This window comes from Somniosus microcephalus, chromosome 26, assembly GCF_052327205.1.
Source record: "Somniosus microcephalus isolate GS21.2 chromosome 26, FLI_Smic_1.0, whole genome shotgun sequence".
Taxonomy (NCBI): domain Eukaryota; kingdom Metazoa; phylum Chordata; class Chondrichthyes; order Squaliformes; family Somniosidae; genus Somniosus; species Somniosus microcephalus.
In genome coordinates, this window is record NC_141012.1 from 30,400,054 (window position 1) to 30,424,112 (window position 24,059).

Genomic DNA, 24,059 nt, shown 5'->3' on the forward strand with positions numbered 1-24,059 from the left:
TCAAACCGCGACAGTTTGCAGACATCCTGGGGCCATGTACAATAGCCCCTTAGATGTCTTCTAAGCTTGGATAATTGAAATATATTTGCTTTTATCCAGAACTGCTTTTGAAAATGAGTATTTAAATTAAAAAAAAATCACAACTGATCCTAATAATTGCAAATTCATGGGCTTGGTTAAAAAATGTATTAATCGCGGTTTCATTTTTATTAAGATTAAAACTTTCGGGGTAGAAATTGGGTATCGCCCATTTTGGGGCGCTAATATCAGCCGGGCGCAAAGTTTAGCACCCGGCGCTAATTATCGCCTCTGACTGCAAAATTTGTCTCTATCGCCCCTGGAGGCGATTTGAGCAGTAAATCAAACGCTACTCACGTCTCTTAAGCCGCTAACGTCGGGGAGCGAGGCGCTAGCTCAAAATGTTACCGGACCTCAGGCGATGTCAATTAGCATAGAACCCAGACAGACTGGCGCCGGCAAGTTCTTAAAGGGGAGGGTCGAACTTGCTATCCAGGCACACCGTTCTCATTGTAGTGTTGACTTTGGTGCTGGAAAGACCTGCCGCCATTGTGCTGAGAGGAGTGATGGACAGGCCCAGGGAGAGAGCTCGTTGCTTTAGCGACCAGGCCTTGGTGGCTCCGGTTGGTGCTGTCGAGCGGTGACGGGCAGTGCTGTACCCAGAGAGTGGCAGGAGGCCATTGCCCCGGGAGTACCGAAGAGTGTGGAGGGAGGTGGTTCTTCACATCTCCTCCAGGAGCATGGTGCCGAGGAGTCACACTCAGTATTGGAAGAAGTTCAACGACCTCACTCGGGTCGTCAGGGTAAGTGACTGCTTTTCAATACCTCTACATCCCTCCATCTCAACTTCACTCTGTGCCCAGAGGCTTTAAAAACCCAAATGCCCAACACTGATCCAAGACCTATGGCCATCTCATAAAAGACACATGCACATTCCACACCTTGCACACATTAAGGGCTTTTCAACCATGGGAGGCACATCAGCCAAACACAAGGCTGCACACATGAAGGGCTATTCAACTATGGGAGGAAGATCAGGCAAACACATGGCTACACAGTCACTCAGATGCTGTCCTTTTTCTTGCAGGCCAAGCTCTCTCATAACAGGCGGGAGCATAAACACACGGGAGGAGGACTGGCTGACCTACACCCCCTGACCAGTTTGGAGGTGAGAGTGCACAGGATCATTGCCAGCCAGGTCATAGCTGGAAAGGTCGACCTGCTTGGGGACAGCAATGGTATGTTCATCAGCTTTTTCTCCCCTCTCATACCACTTGCCCCTCATAATACCAGCCTTTTACACTTTCAATCCAACTAACTGTCTCCAGCCTTGCTCCCTTCCTGCCCCCTTGCCCTCACGCTAAAGCCACTCTTGTACCTTCCTGCTTTCAGATAGTGAATCACCAGCTGACCAGCCTGTCCCTCAGCTTGCCAGTGGCAGTGATGCCCCAGACGAGGAGGAAGAGGAAGCCGGAGCCTCACCGCCTGCATCTCCCGAGGGTGACAATTCAGACACTGGGGCTTTGCCTTCCCTGGAGGGGAGCAGTGGGTTAGGGTCTGATGAGGGTGAAGCTCCTGGACCCAGCAGGCTGCAGCAACTCCATGGGGGAAGGGAAGCTCGGGGGCCATCTCCTCAGAGGGCGAGTAGGTGCACGAGTTCTGCTGCACAGGACTTGGATGATGACCTCGACATCGCGGCTATAAATACCCAGGCCTTGAGCATGCACACTGAGCTCATGGGTAGGGTGCCCGAGAGCATGGATGTACCGGCTAGGAGCGTGGAGGAGTCCACCGCCAGCACAGCTGTCATCTGTGTGCAAGCCCTCAAACCCATCCTTGCCTCGTTGCAGAGGATAGTTGAATTGTAGGGAGACCGTGGGGACCCAGAGCCCATGCCACATGTAATGTGTGAGGTGGCAGGATCTATTGCAGTACAGGCTGACGCAACGCAACAGCTTAGTGCTGCAATTGAGTCATTGGTTGGTGCCATCTAGTCTCAGACTGCTCTCATGCAGTCTCAGATTGATGTCACGCAAGCACTGACTGCTGCCATCCTCGCTGGGTCACCCACAGTCCCTTGGGGATCTGATGGTGCTGCAGCAGGCCAGCAATCAGTGCTCAAGCAGATTGCTCTGGATACTGAGGTTCTGCCCTGGGGGAGTGGCAGTGTGTCGGTCGAGCAGGAGGGTGCTGTCCTCTCTCAGGATGACAGCATTCCTGCTCCCACCACTGCCAGTCTGCCATTGCACTTGGCACGGCCTGCAACACAGTCGGCCCAGACTGCTGCCGCCCATGCAGAGTTGGTGCAGTCTACAGCCAGGCCCTCCAGGCTCAGAGCTGGTCGAGGGCATCCTTCAAGGCCATCTGCAGTCTCTGGATCTGAGATTCAGCAGCCTTCCACCAGCCTTGCTGCAGCCACTGGGGCCACATTGCGGAGGAGCAGTAAGGTGGGAAGGGGGGAAGTACGCAGGGGATGGAGGTCACCCTCGAAGGCCCAACAGTAGTATGTGTAAATAAATGCGGGGAATGTTTGTGGGAAAGTTCGAGGTTCTTGTTGTTATATTTGTTTAGTCTTTTGCTGTTTATCTCCATGTTGTGAGAACAAGTTTTGTTCATTCATGAATTGTTGGGTTTGTTTCTAATTGTTTGTCCTGAATAAATGACACAGCGTTTGTAATATAAATACATTTTTTTATTCTAACTTTATATATTTGGTCATTTGACTCATTGCAGCTTTGCCCGGCAATAGGGGATGCGGGATACTTTCCATGATGTGCTTCTTCATCCCAGAAGCCATCATTTCAGTAAAGGCTTAGAATCGGAGTCTAATGAGCCGTTCACGGACGGCCCTTGCACTGGCAACATTGTTTGCCTCCCTCCCACGTTGGTGCTGCTGATCTTCCTCTTCATCATCATCTTCCTCCTCATCCTCCTCCTCCTCCTCCTCCTCCGCAGGTTGTGCAGCAATCCCTGCTGGCAATGGCTGGGTCCTCATAATCACAATGTTATGCAGCATGCAACACGCAACAATGAAGAGGGAGACTCGCTCAACAGAGTATTGCCGGGCTCCTCCTGAATGGTCCAGACACCAGAACCGTTGCTTCAAGACGCCGATCGTCTGCTCAATGAGGTTCTCATTATACTGCAGCTCGGCAGGGAAGTTGGGGTTACAGAGCACTGTCATCAGCCAGGTGCAGAGTGGATAACCCTTGTCCCCGAGGAGCCATCCACTTTAATGACACGGTGCTTGGAAGAGGTCTGCCACACCAGTCTGGCGCAGGATAAAAGCATCGTGGCTGCTGCCAGGATAGCGGGCATTGACGGCGAGTATGAGCTGTCTGTGGCCACAGACCAACTGGACATTGAAAGAGTGGAAGCCCCTGCGGTTTTGGAAGACCTCTGCATTTTCATGCGGTGCCCGCAATGCCACATGCGTGCAGTCAATGGCACCATGAACCATGGAGCATTCGCGCTGTTTGTCCCCGGTCATGGGGAAAGAGATTTACTGGCGTTTCCTCTTGTACAGAGTATTTGTCACCTCCCGGATGCAACAATGCACAGTGAACTGGGAGATATTGGCGATTTCCCCAGTAGAAGCCTGGAAGGAGCCGTTGGCATAAAAATTCAGAGCCACCGTCACCTTCACTGCCACCGACAGAGAAATCCTGGTCCTGAGCTGAGGCTGCAGATCTGGTTGCAGGAGGTGGCAGAGCTCAGTGACCACCTCCTTACTGAAGCACAGCCTTTGGAAACACTGCTCCTCGGTCACATGAATATAGGAGAATTGCTCCCTGAATACCCTGGGAGCGTAAGGACTCCTGTGCAGAGGTCTGGTGGCCCTCCTCCTACTGGCCACTCTCTCTCTGCGCCTCTGCAGCCTCCGATTGTGCAGTTGGATGACGACGCCCTGAGTTAGTGCAGCCCCCATTCAAGCTTCTAAATATCGTTAGAAGGAAGGTGAAAGAAAAATGAACCTCCAAAGTGGTTCTCAGGACCCGGAACTCCTTCGGACGGCCTCGAATCTCTGCAGACGTCTCACTCCCTCTCAACCTGCGTGTTCCAAAAATTTCGCCAACAAAAAAACCAGGAAGCGCCCGCCTTTAAATAGCGCTCCCCCAGCCCCTTCCCGACTTGAAAATGTTCCCCTCTACCTGTTGTTCCTAGTGGCAGGGGCTAAGGCAGGGGGCGCGACTCAATATCCGGTCCGGGGCGCTATCGGGGCATTGCACTCTTGACTGACGTGGGCACAGGAGATCGTGGCGGTAGTGTTTAGCGCCGCCGCAAAACGACTGGTCAATTTTGCAAGCGGCGCTAAAGTTGCCGCGTGAGCAACGTTAAGTTCCTTGTGCTCCAGAGGCGCTAACGGGAGGTGCTAACCAACCGAATTTTTCCCCCTTGGTCTTGATTTTTTCATATGTTCGGCTGATGGCAGGAGGAAAGGTTACAAGGAGGCGCTGGTGTGTAATTACTGGTACCATAATAGAACGATCTTTATGTGACTGACATTGCACACCTCCTCATGGGAGTCTCGAGATTATGTGGGTATGTGGTTCAAGGTATTTCTTGGCTGGCCATCCTTTCCAACGCATGTTGGGTGCACATTGCGCCATTCACCCTCCGTAACCCTGCTGCCCGTATCCTAACCCGCGCCAAGTCCCGTTCACCCATCACCTCTGTGGTCGCTGACCTCGGTTCCCAGGTCAAGATTAGTTTTCAGATAGGGCATCTGAACCAGAGCGCTTGTGGCAATGAAAAATGATTCCTATTCATTGCTGCTGCAACAGCTCTATTTACTTGAACTTAACAGTGGTTAAGTGAAGCTGCTGGTTTCCGCTTTGGTGGAGGGCGTTAGTTAGTTTGACTAAAAGTTGACACTGGAGTCAGGTTTATTGTTGAAAAAAACCCCCCAGAGAGCTGCGAAAGCGAAAGGCAGTCAAATAGCAAAGGGCTGTGAGATGGATGAACTATAGGAGAGAGGAATTGAAAATTAGCTTTAAGTCAAGCGCGAGCATCTTTTTTGTATTATGACATGAAGATAAGTTATATTGATGACAATAAGTGAATTCAGTCATAACTGTTGTTCTGTATGTTCACCTGATAAGCAATAAAGCTACTGGACTAATGATGCATATCACAAAGTGTTCGCTGCATCCGCCTTCAAAAAGATTGGAGACATACATGAGGAATTACTCGGGAGACATGAGTATCTGGTTCAGATCCCAAGGGGGTGAGATTACCTCCCTAGGCTATGCTACCATATATGTAAATATTAAGGCTCATGGGATTGGGGGCAAAGTATTAACGTGGATAGAGAACTGGCTGGCGGATAGAAAACAGAGAGTTGGAATAAACGGCTCGTTTTCGGAGTGGCAGGCAGTGACCAGCGGGGTGCCGCAAGGATCTGTCCTGGGACCCCAGCTGTTCACAATATATATAAATGATCTGGATCAGGGAATTGGATGCAATATTTCCAAATTCGCTGACGACACTAAACTAGGAGGAGGGGTGGGCTCTGATGAGGATGTCAGGAGGCTACAGTGTGATTTGGACAGGTTGGGGGAATGGGCGGATACGTGGCAGATGCACTATAATGTGGATAAATGCGAGGTTATCCACTTTGGGGGTAAAAACAGGAGGGTAGATTATTATCTAAATGGCAATAGATTGGGAGATGGGGAAGTGCAGAGGGACCTGGGTGTTCTTGTGCACCAGTCACTGAAGGAGAGCATGCAGGTGCAACAGGCGATTAAGAAGGCAAATGGTATGTTGGCCTTCATATCAAGGGGGTTCGAGTATAGGAATAGGGATACCTTACTACAGCTGTACAAGGTGCTGGTGAGACCGCATCTGGAGTATTGTGTACAGTTTTGGTCGCCCCATCTGCGGAAGGATGTTCTTGCCATGGAAAGAGTGCAACGGCGATTCACCAGGCTGATACCTGGAATGGCGGGAATGACCTACGAAGAGAGATTAAATAGTTTGGGCTTGTACTCACTGGAGTTTAGAAGATTGAGAGGGGATCTCATCGAAACATATAAAATTATGGCAGGCCTGGACAGGCTGAATTCAGAGAGAATGTTTCCAATGGCCGGGGAGCACAGAACCAGGGGCCACAGTCTAAAAATAGCGGGCAAATCATTTAAAACAGAGATGAGGAAGAATTTCTTCACTCAAAGAGTGGTGAGCCTGTGGAATTCCCTGCCACAGAGGGCTGTGAAGGCTAATTCACTAAATATTTTCAAGAGAGAATTGGATATATTTCTGAAGGCTAAGGGGATTAAGGGTTACAGAGAAAAGGCGGGGACGGGGTACTGAACTGGTAAGATCAGCTATGATCTCAGACGAAGATCAGCCATGATCTCATTGAATGGCGGAGCAGGCTCGAAGGGCCGAATGGCCTACTCCTGTTCCTATCTCTATGTATCTATGTATCTATGTAAATATAGAGCTCAGACCACTTAAAGGGGGCAACTGACACCAATGAACCCAAGAAGATATTCATATCAGTGAGGCAGAAGATCCTTGGGCCATTTCTAGTACATTTGTAGACAAGAATTATTGCAGAAGTATAGATATTTTCTCTGTGTAGGCTTGCACCCTTGCACTTCAGTGTCAAATTATTTATAATTCAAATTTCTTCAGCATTAACTTCCCACTTTGTGCATATTTATGCTGCCTGATTCAAATTGTTAGATCGTTCAAAATCTTTTTGCACAAAAGAAACAACTTCAAATTATCTGAAGCAGAATGCAAAGCTATTTAGTTAAAAGCCTTGAATCTAGCATGTACTCACATTGCATGGGAATGTGCGCGCCAAAGCATTCCATGCGCAAAATAGTAATCATAATTAATTTGTTGACTCAGATAATCATTAGCACCTGGAAAATCTAGGCGGGGGGGGCGGAGGGTACGAATCCAGCGGTTACTCTGGGATCACACGTACCACGCAACTCAAACACTCAACCTGACAAAGGAGCCAGGCCTGTAGGTCTTTATGGTAGTGTCGTGGTTATGTCACTGGACCAGTAACCCAGTAGCACTGGATTAATCAAACCAGAGAGTTCAAATCCCATCATAGCAGGTTAAGAATTTCAATTCAGTTCTTAAAAAATCTGGAAATAAAAAGCTGGTACCAATAAAAGTGGCCATGAAGTAGTTAGATAGTCGTAAAAACCCAACCGGTTCACTAAAGTTCTTTAGGGAAAGAAACCTGCTTACCCATTCTGGCCTATACATGACTCCAGTCTCATACCCCCATGGTTGACTCTTAACTGCTCTCTGAAGTAGCCTAACAAGTTACTCAGTTTAGGCAACTCGGGGTGGGGAATAAATGCTGGCTTAGCCAGTGACGTCTACATCCCAAGATGAATATAAAATGGAGTGGGCCTTTGGCAGTGTGGGTATGCATCTGGGGTGGCCCTCACTGAAGACCCTGGAAAAACCAGTGGCAGCTGGTTGGCCAAGGAGAGCTGGGGTTCCAGGTTTCACCCCCCCTCCCACCCCCGCCAAGAACAATACTCTGGGAGCGTGCACAGATTTTGGACTGCTCGTCTTCGGGAGTCCAGTCCCTGACCCCAGCCTGGGCCTCCAGGTGGGCCCCCCTTCTGCCAAGACTGGGCAGGTACCCCTGATGAGACCACGCCTGAGGGCTGGGATGTGGGAACTGCTGACTTAGGGAACCCACCGGCTCCACCTCCTTGACAGTCAGGAGCATAAGGATGTAAGGGCGGGGCCGGAGGATTGGTCCTTTCTGAGGCCTGGTGGGATCTCCCAACATAGGTTGGGTTCTGGCCTATCCAGGTGTTGCCCAAATTCCAGGTCTTTCCGCTGCTCTCCCACTGGATTGCATGGGAGTCCAGCAGAAGGGCCGAACAAATTCAGGCCCTGATTGTTTACCATGGTGATTCACTCAAGTGTCGTCAGATGGAGAAATCAGATGCCAGCAAATTGCTTATATTATATATTTTTTTCTTATTTCTTTTAGCTTCCATCTTTTCCCCCCTCTGACAACTGAATATGCAGGTAACAAAAAACACAAAAAATACTGTAGGAAACCAATAAGCCGTCAGAGGCCCATTGTCTCTCTGGGGATGCAGTTTTATTCCTTTCCCTGAGTGTGCTTTCTTCTGCTCATCACCAGTTAGCCACCAGTCAAATTGCTTGGGACCTTCTTGACAGAATTTTCAGTCATGTGAACAAAGTGCAGGTTGCAACTTTATATTTTCAGAAATGCTAAAGTATTTGGATTAAAGAAGACATTAATAAACTTGCAGAATGGGCATTGCATCGGATATACAGCATTGAAACAGGCCATCCTTCCTCATCTAACTCTATCAGCGTAACCCTCTATTCCCTTCTCCCTCATATGCTTATCTAACCTCCCCTTAAATGCATTTATACTATTCGCTTCAACCACTTCCTGTGGTAGCGAGTTCCCACATTCTCACCACGCTCTGGATAAAGAAGTTTCTTCTGAATTTCCTAATTGACAAAATGAATTTCAACATAGATTAGTGTGAGCTATTACATTTTGGTAAGAAAAATAAGGAGGTCATATATTACTTGGAAAATAAGAATCTAAATGGGGTAGAGGAGCAAAGGGATCTTGGTGTACAAATACACAAATCACTAAAAGTATCGACACAGGTTAATAAGGCCATAAATAAAGCAAACCAAGCACTAGGGTTTATTTCTAGAGAGATAGAATTGAAAAGTAGAGAAATTATGCTAAATTTGTATCGACTCTTGGTTAGACCACACTTGGAGTACTGCGTACAGTTCTGGTTGCCATATTATAAAAAGGATATAGAGGCACTGGAGAGGGTACAAAAAAGATTTCCAATGACGGTACCAGAACTGCGAGGTTATACCTATTAACAAAGGACGAACAAGCTGGGTCTCTTTTTTCTTGAGAAGAGAAGATTGAGGGGTGACCGAATAGGGGTCTTTAAAATTATGAAAGGTTTTGATAGAGTAGACACAGAGAGAATATTTCCGTTGTGAGGAAGAACAAAACTAGAGACCATCAATACAAGATAGTCACCAAGAAATCAAATAGGGAATTCAGAAGAAACTTCTTTACCCAGAGAGTGGTGAGAATGTGGAACTCGCTGCCACAGGGAGTGGTTGAGGCGAATAGTATAGATACATTTAAGGGGAGGCTAGAAAAGCATATCTGAGAGAAGGGAATAGAGGGTTATGCTGATAGAGTTAGATGAGGAAGGATGGGAGGAGGCTCGAGTGATAGCTTTAGGAATAAAGGGAATCTCCTTAGTGGATTCAGAACCTGGCATTAGAAAGGGATCACTGGAGTAGGCCAGCTTCTGCAGAAGGACCAGATTATGCCTTCCCAATAGTTAGCCAACAAATTTCCTTTCTCCCAACATGAGTGAAGGGGTTAAAAGTTAGATTAGCGGCTTAACTGACTAGCTGGCTGATGTAATAAAGGAGAGGTCTGGCAGAACAAAGATAGTTGCTGACAGTTGGAAAAAGCATATCACACGATGATTGGGGGAGTGAAAGAACATAAGAACATAAGAACATAAGAAGTCGGAGCAGGAGTAGGCCATACGGCCCCTCGGGCCTGCTCCGCCATTCAATAGGATCATGGCTGATCCGAATCTAGACTCACGTCCACTTTCCTGCCCTCTCCCCGTAACCCCTAATTCCCTTATCTGCTAGGAAACTGTCTATCTCCATTTTAAATTTATTTAATGTTGCAGCTTCTGCAAGGCAAGGAGGCCCTACATTGAACAATGGGCTGCCAATGTGATTTGCGAAGATGTGGTCAAGTGTACGAAATTGGATAAGAGCTAAAGAGTAGAACAATGGCAGATGTGGAAACAGGGCAAATGAGATAAACAAGATGTGTTTTGTGGAGATGTGATTAAGTGTACGTGACTTGGACAATTAATTGGCCAAGTCCTGAAGATGTGAAGGAAACGAGATGTAAGATTGTATATGAGCCAACTGCTCGAATGTAAAAATTAGACTCCCGTCTCAGCTCGGACTGAGAGGGTCTCTTGCTGCGTGTGCTTGAATAAAGATCGCTTGGAACCAGTACACGCTCGTCTCTGTCTGCTTTGGGGCAGAGAGAAATCCCACAACAACGAGCAATTGCCATTTTTAGTCCCCCCAGCATTAAAATTTTAACCTTGCATCAGAGTATGTAAATCAGCATGAATACCTCCTAAAGTAGCCCGAACTCTTGGACTACAATTGGAAAAGTTAGCTTTTAAAATTACTAGCAAGCTGAATAACTGTCCTTAACAATTAATTGTTGCTTTCTTGTAGGATATTGGGTGACCGAAAATAGTTTTAAAAATAATGAAATAATGTTGGCACTTATATTTTATGAACTCTAATTTTAATTGTGTGTTTGGGTACAGGCCATTGTTTAAATACGCTTGTATTAAAATCTTGTAGTACAGATGATAGACCATCTGCCTCTCAAACAGACGGCCATTTTCTGACGTTTTAGTGAAGGGGTCCTGACACCATTATTATTTCTCTCCACATGTTGGTGTTGTGCTTCCTAAATCTTTAATTGCAGCTTGAGAAGCAACAGCACAACGACGGTAAAAGTTTCACATCTCCGCCATGCAGAGCTGCACTTGATTGCTCCAGCTTAAGCAATACTTGATAAATTAGGTTGCGATGGGCTTTCAGGCAGATGCTCTACATGGGAGCTTATCAGTTCTACAGTCTGTCACAGATAGCAAAACATAAAAGCAGCACGCCAGAAAGAAATGGGTGAGATTTCCTTCAGAGCCTTTCAGTCTTTGACAAATATCTGCCCGTGGCAGGGAACTGCCTCTTGCCGAAATTGTGAAGCATATGTCATGACATCCATATGCACAGCTCTTCACTCAGTTTCGGTCTTTGGACCATTGGTCACTCAAACCTACCTGTCAATGCTGAGAGCATTTTTCATTGTCAGTTCTTCACCAGGATGGCTCGCTGCCACTGATGTTGCATCTGTAAATGAGCAAGGTTCAGTTCAATTTGACCAATGTACAATTTTAGCCTACACTCTGACACTGATTTACAAGTCTACAAAAAAAACCTGTAGGAAGGAAAGCACAACACATTGCACATGAATGTGGATGAACATGTACATGAACTCCACACCAAACGTGTACTATATTAGCCAAGGTTCTGAGTTGCTTTAGTTGCTTTCATTAGATTTATTTCTCTGATCAGATTCATTGTTCACTTTAGAATGAAGGAAAATTGTTAGACACATCGGGGTAGAAATTGGTCCTCGTTGCACCTGTTTTCCGGTCTGAAAATGGTTGGGGGGGAGGGAAGTAAACAATTTTGTGGGAGCTATGCCCTGTGCTCCAAGGAAGCTTGAAATATGTTCAACGCCATATTGTCATTGGATGATTTTCAGGCTTCCCTGATAGCTGCTTTTGCATATGCTAATGAGGGGCCTAATGCCCATTTAAGGAACCCTCAGCAAAATTCGTCAGTGTCTAACAAGCAGCCACCACGAAATTCTTTTGGACTTACTTACCCTCCTGTGGAGCCAGGAAAAGCAGGTGTGCTGCTTCTGAGCCACGATCGCCAGCATCCCCCCCCCACCCACTCATTCTTCTCCCCCCTCCTCAGGACTTTCCTGAGGGCTGCCCAAATTGGAGCATGACTAATGGGCGAGTTGCCTCTGGGGGTATGACAGGCAGATTGTTACAAATGGGCCCAAGGCCCAATCTCCTGCAAGACCCAAGCCTGCCGCTGTCAGTCATCCACTCAAAAATGGGCCACAACCAATTCCTGCCCTGTTATTTTTAATAATCCCTAATAGAGCTCTTATCAGTAAGTCAGAGAGTGACATTGATAACTAAAATCATGGAAAGCTTGCAGACCACACACTGCCACCCATCCGTCTGCATTAGACAATCACTGCAGGGAATGGGTTACAAAATAAATTATTCTCAAATGGTCTAATTTTACTAGTTCTTTATATAAATAACCTTGGATTCTGGTAGTAAGTCTGATAGTAATATTTGCTTCATATATCTTCTCCCAGTGGATCCAATTCTTATCAATTCATGGCTGTAATATATGTGGGTAGAACAAATGAAGGACAGAGACAGGATGAGTTGCTAGTCCAGAGCGAACTGAGCATGCTCATACTAAACCATGTGACAAACCATGTGATAATACATTACAGTGCTTTCCCCTTAAAAATATGTACATATTCCCCTCTCAAATACAACAAAACTCTGGTCCCACCTTTCCTTGCATTGCATGTACCACATAACAAAAACTCCTGGCTTTTTTTCTTTTAAATCAACTACAAATGCTACAAATGAACTGAAAATCCAGTTCAATGACAGGTTTGTGGAGCCTTCCTGATCTCCTTACAAAAGGTTTTGGTGTTGAACCAATTTTCGGGCTGTTTTGTTCTGGTTCCAAACTCAAAGATGTTTCTGTTTCTATCTCAGATTTGTTTGAACCTGGTACTTTAGTTTCTGAAGTCTGAATGGAGTCAAACTCATGTATGTGTTCATGATCAAGTGATTCAAGATCACGTCTTGGCTCATCTCCAGCAGAGATCATTTGGTCTACATGAACACTTCGGATGTTGTCACCAATCTCAACCAAATATCTCTTGGCTCCACCAACCTCTACTATGGTTCCTATATCCCACTTGTGTGAACTCGACTTGCCAGGGGAACTGAGAACACAAACACACTCATTTTGTCTGAAACTGCGTTCTTTCCAATTGCTGTCATAATAACGTTTCTGACTCAACTGTTTCTGTTCAACTCTTGAGGCCAAATTTGGTTGAACAAGACTCAATCATGTTCTCAATCTCCTCTTCATCCTCTTCATTGGGGTATATCCAGTTGTAGTGTGTGGAGTAGTTCTGTACTTCAGCAAGAAATTTGCCAAATGTTGCTTCATGCTGTGTCCCGAACAACCCTGCAACACTTGCTTTTTGAGAGCTTCGTTTACTATTCTGACTGATCTTTCGGCTGCTCCATTTGAAGCTGGATGATATGGTGGAACGAGAGTGTGTTTGATACCATTCATGAACTCTTGGAATAGAGCAGAATGGAACTGAGGGCCATTGTCAGAAACAAGCTCTTCAGGTAAGCCATGACATGTGAAGATAGACCTCAACTCATCTATGGTACATTCAATTGTAGTATTTGAACCCATGTGTTTCACTTCAATCCACTTTGAGTGACTATCTACAAGTACCATGAAATAATCATTTGCTTTCTCATGGAAGTCTACATGTATTCTCTGAAAAGGTCTACTTGGTCATGACCAGGGTTGTAATGGAGTTTTGGGTGGTTTGTTTCTGCAATTTCGGCAAACGCTGCATTTGCTGACAAGTGATTCAAGATCACTGTCCAATCCAGGCCAGTAAACAAAACTTCTTGCAATTGATTTCATACTGACGATCCCTGGATGTTTAGTATGAAGTTCGATCAGAATTCTATCTCTCAAAGAAGTAGGTATCACCACTCTGTTTCCCCACTTGATACACTGTAGGGGGGCATCTTTTACCTGGTTTATGGTAATTTACCTTCCTTTACCTGGTTTACGGTAATTTACCTGTTCAAGCAGCCTTTTGCTGCTGCACTCTGACCAATCCCAAACAGCGGTTTTGAATCGCTAAACCCACCCTTCCAGTTCTGACTGGAGGAACTTATAATTAATGATATATTAAAATGGACAAAATGGTCTGGATGCGAGAAAATCAAACTTTATTAACTAAAGAAAACTACACCACACGATCAAAGCAATAAAGAAACTACACCACACGATCAATGTAAAATTGCTTAACAGGGGAAGGCAGACGGCAAAAACGAGGGATAAATGGCTACAATGTAAGTCTTACAATCTTAGCAATTTCCCTTAAATTACCACCCCTCTAACTCCTTACTAGATTGCCTTGCTGAAGAGTCAGAAACCTGCTCACCTGTGGTCCAAAAAATAAGAGAGAGAAGAGCTCACCTGCAGTCCAAGGAAAATAAGAGAGAGATGCTGCTGAGAAGCTATCTTTATATCCTGTGAGCTCCTGCTGTTTTGGCGCTGAAAAGGTCTGTGTGCAAATTCGCGCCAAAAAGTTTGAATACACAAGAGAAAGGCCATGATTGGCTGATTCAAACGGGCTATTTCCCAGTGGCCAAACTGCTCCCATTGTCTGGAATGGGATTTGAATAAAGCTTGGGGTGGTTTGAATGTGTCTTCATTCTGGGGCCAAAATGTTCCCGCCCACATCCGGAGTTCATCTGGCTAAAACAAAAGGGACCCAACTGCCCTATTGTCTGAGTAATGAGTGATTCAAACCCATTCATTCCTTTTCTTAGTCTAAAAAAAGTCTCTTCCGTAGTTTAGGTGTGTCTCAATTGTGTGCTGGGCTTTGAATGGAGTTGGATTACTATGTAAACAGAAACCCATTCATTGTGGTCACTGAAACTGCAGTCTCAAGTGGTTTAATCCCTTATGTCAACAAGGCAGCAGTTTCCTGTAAACAAACATTGCCTCTGTAGGGAAGGGAAACTCCTTTTTTTTTTGATTGACAGAATCTGACTGCCACTGCTTGATCCTCCCACTTTTCACAGACATCCACGAGCTGCTTTCTTTTGTCCTTGGCCATGCTTTTCTGACAGCCATTTTTAAACCCCTTTGCAATTTACACAGTTCAAAACTCAAGAGTACAATTTTTTAAAATAAAATGTGCTGTCTTAAAGTGTGCGAATTTTTCCACGAAGTTCCTTGATTCCGGTGTTGTCCAAGTGCCGCTCTGCCTACGAGCTTTTCAATGCAGCCTTTTTGCAGTTCTGGGTATTTAAAACATTGTCCAACCCAGAGGCAATTTCCACGATGTAGATTAATATTTCCCGATCTTCGGGGTTGAGGGGATTTTTGTGAACCCCTGCAACACTCACAAGACAATTTAGTACGATGGTTATGGAATGGTTTCAACTCTGTCCAGATACTGATCAGTCCAACTATTCAAGGTCTTTTCATACACTCTTTTCAATACAGAGTCCTTTTGAGTCTCATTTGCAATCTCAGTTGCATTCACAGGAAAGTCTTTGTCAACTGCACCTAGCGTGAAAATAGCACCTTCACTCCCAACACATGAGTCTTCATGTGACAACCTGGACAAGGCATCTGCGATTGTGTTTTGCTTTGAAGTGCGATATTCAATTTTGTAGTCATATTGTGACAACAACACTGCCCAACATTGAATTCTTGATGCGGCCATTGCAGGGATGGCAGATTTGGGCTCCAATATTGCTAGGAGCGGTTTGTGATCGGTTATCAGGGTAAACTTTCTGTCAATCAGGAACTGTGGGAATTACTTGATTCCAAACACTATGGCGTGTACTTCCTTTTCAATTTGCGCGTAATTTCTTTTACTCTCTGTGAGAGCTCGCGATGCGAACGTGATTGGTTTCTCTTGGCCGTCATCCATTACATGGCTTATGACAGCTCCCACACCATTGGGGCGATTTTGCCAGCCCTGCGGAGGCGGGTATGGAGGCAGGACTGCTGGGAAAATGGCAGAATCTGGGGGCGGGTACCCATCCCGCCGCCAACCCGCCTCCGTGCCATCTTCCCAGGAGGCGGTTACCCGACCCGCGCCGGGTCCAGTCTCCTTGAGGCGGGAAGGGGATTAGTGCCAATTAACTGCCTGTTAGCAGGTAGTTAACAGGCAGTTTTTTGGCTAATCCCTATTTTGAGACCTAAAGTGTGGGCTTCCCAACGGCTCCGAACCTCGCCAGGGTCGGCGAGGTGAACCGTGGGTCTGCGGGGGTTGGAGGGGTCGAAATGTCCGGTGTGCAGGTGAGTGATGAGTGCATGTGTGGAGAGATAAGTGTGTGAGGTGAGTCTAAAGTGTTTTAATAAGAATACTTATTTGCTTCTTCCTCCAGGCTTCATCCCTTTAGCTGCGGAGCTGCCTCATCTCACCGGCAGAGAAAGCAGAATGGCTGCTGCATTCTTAAATGCAGCAGGCTTCTGCTTTCTGCTCAGGAAAGCTTTCTAAGTGAGTCTTGAGTAAAGGACTCAACTTAGAAGACAGATTGTCAGTGTTTGACAGCTTCACAGTGTAGGGGGTGGCGTGTGGTGGTCAGTCGGTTATGCCTCTGACTGCCCGTGAGCGGTTCGAATCGCTCCCACGCCCCTGAGGTTCTTGACACCGGACTTAGGTACAGGTAGCGATACAGAAAAGACTCGAGTAGACAGGTGGTTTGGATGTTGGTTTTCCCTCCTCCCCTCGTCGCGTCCCGCCTTGCCTGGCCTGAATTGTCCGTGTCTGCCCGATGCAACGCCGGGGCGATGGAGTGGCAAAAGGCACGGGCAAAGGCCAGGGGTAAGCGCGGGATGGGGAAAGAGCGGCAGCCACGAGGGCGGGCAGAGGGAGAAGAGAAGAGAAGAGAAGCGAAGCCCCCGATTGCTACCCGGGGGCCTTCAATTATACTCTTTTCGAAAACCCTTATCTGCGCGCCAAATCAGGTTAGTTCTTTGTCTTAATCTTGGCGGGCTATTTTAAATAATGGTAGCAATCCATACTAACTGTTTTTAGATGGCCGGTAATCGCGTCTACCAGCCCGATAATTGACTTGTATTGTCATGAATATTCCTTGATGGGCCTGTCCAGCCTCGATGGTTCTCTTAATCTGTTTGCGATTATATATGTAGATTGCTTGATGGCCTTAACTATAGGCCTAAACTGAATTTAGATTTGTCTCCAATTCAGTCTAATGCATAATTCAGAGTCCTGTCTGGTTTCAAAATACAAAGTCTCTCTTCACAGAAAACTGCAGCTTGGGTTTCAATCCACAAGCTGTCTGCGTTGCAGAGTCCATTTTAAAATCTCACAGGCTTTCTGCCACGAGGCGCGGATGCCATTTTGGGTACCCTCTTTCATTAAAAATGTCCATGCAGGCTTCCTTTTCTTATCAATAACCTTCGGGAAGATGTAGAAATTTTGCGAATCTTCCAACAGAGCTGTCAAATGATGACAATTCATCTGTCAAAAAATCTTGACAGATGAAACGTCATTTGCTGACATCATCTGTCACCGGCTTTCCCTTAATTGGCTGGTTAAGCCCACTGGGCAGGCTTAACAAGGCCAATGAAGGGAAAATAGCGTGGGTTATCTCGACGTCGATGGAGGCAGGACCTAATCCTGACAAACAGCAGTTCCGCCTCCATCACGTCCCCATTGATAAAATCACCCCCCCATAACTGGAAGCATCACACACTAACTTAAGCTCATGCTCTGTGTCGTAGTGCGCAAGTAGAGCATCGCTAGAGAGACTTCTCTTACAAGCATCGTAAGCTTCCTGTTGCACTTTTGTCCACTTCCACTGGACATCCATGTATAAAAGCATGTTCACCATTGTGTCAAGTCGCTTCTTTGAAGCATCTACACTGAAGATATTTTTCCAGTCTAGTTGCAACTTTCTCAACCAGTCTTTGACCATGAGGGTCGGCCAGTTGTTGTAGCTCACTACAATAATAGGCTGCTTTACTGACTGGCCATTGTGCTGAACTGTACATTCCATTTGTCCACATGTCTCTAGGATTTCTCCTTTTAGCTCTACGATATTCTTTGTAAGTAGTATTTAATTAAACTTACTCTCTCATATGTGTCCTTACTCATGATAGAGCAGTCCGCCGCCGTGTCGATACACATATCAATATATTGGTCATTGATCAAAAGTTTTGTACGGAAGTCTTTCTCACGACTGTTTGCATTGCCGCTAGTGCCATAGATACTGTAGATGCCTGGTTTTTCAATATCAGGTGTGTTCACTTCAATTTTGTTGTCACTGCTTTGCATTGCCACTAGAATGGTGCTTACTTCCTGATTTAGATCTAGCTCTGCAAGCTGTTGAAATATGGTCTTGCTTCTGGCAGTGAAAACACTTCGCATTTCTATATTGGCAGGACTGTGGTGAGTAATTTGCATTGTAGCGATAACAATTCACTGACCTGCTCTTCCCGACATGCTTTTGACCTGGTCTCACAGCTTTAGGTTTGGCGGTGACTTTGTGACTGTAGACCTCGACTGCACTAGTCACTTGAGTTGGACGGAGCTCCCTAACATTCTTAGATGTCATCTCCATAGATATGGCAATTTTTCATGCTATGTCAAACGTTAGGTTCGGAGTGTTCAGTAACTTGGGACTGTGTGCGCTCATCAACCAGTCCACACACAAACTTATCTCGTAACGCACGATCCAACAATGTGCTGAAGTTACAATGCAAAGAATGGTTCTTAAGAGCTACAACGTACTCACTGATGGTTTCACTTTGTTTTTGGTTTCTGGTACCAAACTTATAGCTCTCTGCTATTTTTAATGGCTTTGGGTCGAAATGGTCCTCGAGTTTCTCGACACTGTCTTCAGACGATGCATCCTTCGCTTTCCCTGGCGCGAGTAAATTTGTCAACATTCCGTAGACATCTGGCCTGATCTCCGTTAGAAAAATTGCTTTTTTACGTTCACGACTTACTTTATTTTGAGCTTGAACATTCTCAATTGCACCTTCGGTCTCAATAATGTTATTGGCCTTAAAAAAACATCTCCATCTGCTCAATGAATGGTTCGCGAGCTCGGTCATACATGCCGAGGCTTCCGTAGAATCCCATAGGTGTGGCCATGATTGTCCTGATCCCATTGAACAGTGACTCAGTGCGCTACCTGTGTACCTGTGAGAATCAATGCTACTGTTGCTGTGTCTACATACACATTCCTAGAACAGTATGTAATGGAACCAACCAGGGAGCAGGCTATCTTGGCTCTGGTACTGTGTAATGAGACAGATTTAATAAATGATCTCATAGTAAAGGATCCTCTAGGAAAGAGTGATCATAGCATGGTTGAATTTCAAATTCAGTTGGAGGGTGAGAAAGTTGTATCCCAAAGCAATGTCCTGATCTTAAACAAAGGCAATTATAATGGCATCAGGGCAAAACTGGCTAAAGCGGACTGGAAAAACAAATTAAAGTGTAAGAAAGTTGAAATGCAGTGGCGGACATTTAAGGAGATATTTCATAACTCTCAACAAAAATATATTCCAGTGAGAAAGAAAGATTTTAAGAGAAGGGAGCACCATCCGTGGCTAACTAAGGAAGTAAAGGATGGTATCAAATTGAAAACAAAGGCATACAATGTTGCCAAGATTGGTGGGAGACCAGAGGATTGGGACATTTTTAAAAACCTGCAAAGGATGACTAAAAGAATAATGAGAGAGAAGATGAATTATGAGAGTAAGCTGGTAAGAAACATTAAAACAGATAGTAAGAGCTTCTAAAAAGGAAGAGGGTAGCTAAAGTAAACATTGGTCCCTTAGAGGATGAGACTGGGGAATTAATAATGGGGAATGGGGAAATGGCAGAGACTCTGAACAAATATTTTGTATCAGTCTTCACTGTAGAAGACACTAACAACATCCCAATAATAGATAATCAAGGGGCCACAGGGAGTGGGGAACTAAAGACAATCACTATCCCTAAGGAAATAGTACTTGGTAAAATAATGGAACTAAAAGACAACAAGTCCCCTGGACCAGATGGCCTGCATCCCAGGGTCTTAAAAGAAGTGGCTGCAGAGATAGTGGATGCATTGGTTGCAATATACCAAAATTCTCTGGACTCTGGAGAGGTCCCAGCAGATTGGAAAACTGCAAATGTAACACTCCCATTTAAGAAAGGAGGGAGACAGAAAGCAGGAAACTATAGACCAGTTAGCCTAACATCTGTCGTTGGGAAAATGCTGGAGTCCTTCATTAAGGAAGCAGTAGCAGGGCATTTAGAAAAACATACTGCAGTCAAACAGAGTCAGCATGGTTTTAGAAAAGGGAAATCATGTTTAACAAATTTGCTGGAGTTCTTTGAGGATGTAACAAGCAGGGTGGACATGGGTGAGCCAGTGGATGTGGTGTATTTGGATTTCCAGAAGGCATTCGATAAGGTGCCACATAAAAGGTTATTGCATAAGATAAGAGCTCACAGAGTTGGGGGTAATATATTAGCATGGATAGAGAATTGGCTAACTAACAGAAAGCAGAGAGTCAAGATAAATGGGTCATTTTCTGGTTGGCAAACAGTAACTAGTGGGGTGCCACAGGATCGATGCTGGGGCCTCAACTATTTACAATCTACATTAATGACTTGGATGAAGGGATCGAGTGTAATGTAGCCAAGTTTGCGGATGATACAAAGATGGGTGGGAAAAAAGTTGTGCAGAGGACTCAAAGAATCTGCAAAGGGATATAGGCAGGCTAGGTGAGTGGGCAAACATTTGGCAGATGGAGTATAATGTGGGAAAGTGCGAGGTTATCCACTTTGGCAGGAAAAATAAAAAAGCAAACTATTATTTAAATGGAAAGAGATTACAAAATGCTACAGTTCAGAGGGACCTGGGGTCCTTGTGTATGAAACACAAAAAGTTAGCATGCAGGTACAGCAAGTAATCAAAAAGGCAAATGGAATGTTGGCCTTTATTTCAAGGGGGTTGGAGTATAAAAGCAGGGAAGTCCTGCTACAACTGTGCAAGGTATTGGTGAGACCACACCTTGAGTACTGCGTACAGTTTTGGTCTCCTTATTTAAGGAAGGATATACTTGCATTGGAGGCAGTTCAGAGACGATTCACTAGGTTAATTCCAGAGATGAGGGGTTTGACTTATGAGGAAAGGTTGAGCAGGTTGGGCTTATACTCATTGGAATTTAGAAGAATGAGAGGTGATCTTATCGAAACATATAAGATACTGAGGGTGCTCAACAGGGTAGATGCAGAGAGGATGTTTCCCCTCATGGGGAAATCTAGAACACGGGGGCACAGTCTCAGAATAAAGGGTCGCCCTTTTAGAATTGAGATGAGGAGGAACTTCTTCTCTCAGAGGGCCGTAAATCTGTAGAATTCTCTGCCCCAGAGAGCCATGGAGGCTGGGTCATTAAATACATTTAAGGTGGAGATAGACAGATTTTTTTCAAGGTAAGGGAGTGAAGGGTTATGGGGAGCGAGCTGGGAAGTGGCTTTGAGCTCTAGATCAGCCATGATCATACTGAATGGCAGAGCAGACTCAAGCGGCCGTGACCTATTCCTGTTCCTATTTCTTATGTTCTTATGTTCTAAGGTGAAGCACAGACCATCAGACAATTCTGCATCATCATTAACAGTAAAACATCGCAAAAGTTCAGTTTAGGTGTCTCAAATTCACCTTAAACTTTTCCACTCGAAGGTTGAACACTGTGTCCTTCCATGATCCCGAAAAATGGCTTTGGGATCCCATCCTCATCACCAAAATGTAATATATGTGGGTAGAACAAATGAAGGACAGAGACACGATGAGTTGCTAGTCAAGGAGCTAGTTTACTAGGCCAGAGCGAACTGAGCATGCTCATACTAAACCATGTGACAAACCACATGTTAATACATTACAATGGCCAATACTTTCTTTTGTTGGACCTTTCTTTCCCCGTCTGCCTTGTTGTAAGCGGACCTCTTCGGCTTTTTGGGCCTCTTGGTAAAATTCAATTACGTTTTATGTTCTTTGTGATACAATTGCTTTTACTTGTTCTTTCTCTTCCCATAATCAATGATCTGCTCCGCTGTTTCATCAAGGCTGCTTCATTAAACTTTTAGACTTGATGTTCTGACCCTGCTGAGCTACAGCTTTGCAATATTATTTGGTGATCGCTTCCTCTCGCTACCCCTCTGTATGCTCTTGTATCTTTTAATGAGTCCTACCGCTCTCCATTCATGAGCATTTTTAATCATCTGCTTACATGCATTGGTTCTGGGACTATGTCTGTAGTGTATGTACCCGTCTACCTTTAAGGGAACTATTGAATGTAACCGTTCACCTTTAAGAGGACTACTTTCGGGTGGCACTATTTGTTTGGCTTCTGTATACTGTAATACCGATAGTGACCACACCAGTATATAAGTGTTGTGGCATGATTGCTGGGGCAGATTCGCCCGGACCTTCGAATAGTAAAGACCTGTTTGTTTGTTACTTCTGAAGTCTGTGTATTTATTAACTGCACAACCCACAGACTTTACAGTGGCGACGAGTCCGATCGTGCCCTGCGGCAAGACTACCAAAGCAAGAAGAGCGTCGAAGAGAGGCAACCGCCCTCGTCATGCTGCTGGAAGAAAACACGAGGCTGCAGCAGGAGAAAGGTGGAAGACTTTGGCAACAAAAGCTTCCGTCTACAACAGGCACTGACTACCCTTCTACCACGGTGCGGAGTGAGCCGATCAGCAGGAAACAAGGCGGCCGCGGAGACTGTGAGTAGGGGAAGGTGTAGAGAATATCCAGAGGATAAGGGCAGAGCACTCGACCTCGGTCGAGGGGGAGCTGAGCCGGTCAGAAGTCGGGTCCAACGGCGTCGGGTGACAGCCGGACCGCGATCGGCGGGAAAAGCCGGGCAGCGCCGCAGCCACGAAGCGCTGAGACTGGGAGTAGGCGCTGGAAGAGAAACCCAGCCGCAGCCGGGGAGGGAAACACCGGTCTGCGAGAGGGCTGGGAGGCGAACAGGAACCGTGCGGGTGGGAGAGAGAGACAGAGCCGAGCAAGGGGAGAGAGACTGCGCGAGAGCCAGTCCAGCGGCTGAGCTGTCCTCCACCAACGGGGTACCCAGGGCCAGTAGCACCGAACGTGCGGGAGAGAGAGTGACAGAGCCAGGTACGGAGAGAGAGACTGCGCGAGAGCCAGTCCAGCGGCTGAACTGTCCTCCGTTAACGGGGTGTACCCAGCGCCGGTAGAGCCGTGCGGGTGGGAGGAAAAGACAGAGCCGAGTAAGGGGAGCTGTGCGGAAGCCAGCCCAGTGGCTGAACCTGTCCGCTGTGGGGAAAGCGTACCCCTTCCACCAGGGAAGAAACGCGGGAAGCCGCCATTAGGCGGAGAAGACGATTGAAGTGGGCGGGGCGAGAAGGAAAGAGCGGGAAACCGCCATTTTCGCGGGAAAACCGCCATCTTAGAAATAAACAAATAAATAAGAATACTTGAAGAAATACTTGTGTTGTACCCAAGGAAAGAAAGATGCCTAAGCGGGCGGACATCAACGAGTTCAATTCGGAGATAGAAGACTGGGCCACGTACGTAGAACGTATTGAGATACATTGTAAGGCTAACAAAATAGCTAAGGAGGAAAAAGCTTTAACCTTACTTAACATGATGGGTGCGAAAACATTCGGGGTGTTGAAGCATCTTCTCTCACCAGCTAAACTGGCAGATCAAACTTTCGATGATATTGTAGCAGTGCTGAAGGATCACTTGAACCCCACACCGTTGATGCTGGCCGAACGATTCAAATTCTACGCAAGAACGCAGAGGAAAGACGAAAGCAATGCGGAATACTTGGTCGAACTGCGTAGGATAGCGAAATACTGCCAGTTTGGAGGGAATCTGACAGAGGCACTGCGTGACAAGTTCGTATGCGGATTGTCCAAAGAAGGAACGCAGAAGCGACTACTGGAAGAAAATGACCTCACACTGGACAGGGCTGTCCTCATAGCTGCATCGCACGAAGCCGCAGTGAAAGGAACGGCAGAAATGCAGCTAAAGGCGGCGGCACTAGGGGTGGACGAAATTACTTCGAGCACAACAAAATGCTACCGTTGTGGGAAGACAACACACGACCAGAATCAATGCTGGGTTAAAAACCAAGAATGCAGGAAATGTGGCAAGATCGGGCACATAGCTAAGGTATGCCGGTCAGGAGCAACGTATAACAATAAGAAGTCACCACAAAAATGGTACGGAAAGGTACAAGAGGTGCCTAAGAAGAGTCTGAGGGAACAGAAGTCGGTCTCACACTCCAAATGCAAAGGACTGCACATTCTGAGAATTCACAACGTGAGCAATGAAGCTGACCGACAAACTATCTGGATAACGCTACAGATTGCAAAGGTCCAAGTAAAAATGGAAGTGGACACCGGATCGGCGTTGACGGTCATGAATAAGCATGACTATAACAAATTTTTCAAGCATATTCCACTACGGGATACGGAACTAGTACTACAGACATACACGGGGCACAAAGTATTC

The 24,059-nt window shown here is 46.0% G+C and overlaps 1 long non-coding RNA gene across 1 annotated transcript in view; it reads right to left on the reverse strand.

Annotated features, from left to right (window-relative positions):
* LOC147100376 (uncharacterized) overlaps window positions 1–24,059 on the reverse strand; it is a 114,220-nt gene that overhangs the window by 9,337 nt on the left and 80,824 nt on the right. Inside the window, exon 2 of the long non-coding RNA XR_015073754.1 lies at window positions 10,926–10,995. This is a non-coding gene — a long non-coding RNA (uncharacterized LOC147100376). The remainder of the gene's footprint in view (window positions 1–10,925; window positions 10,996–24,059) is intronic.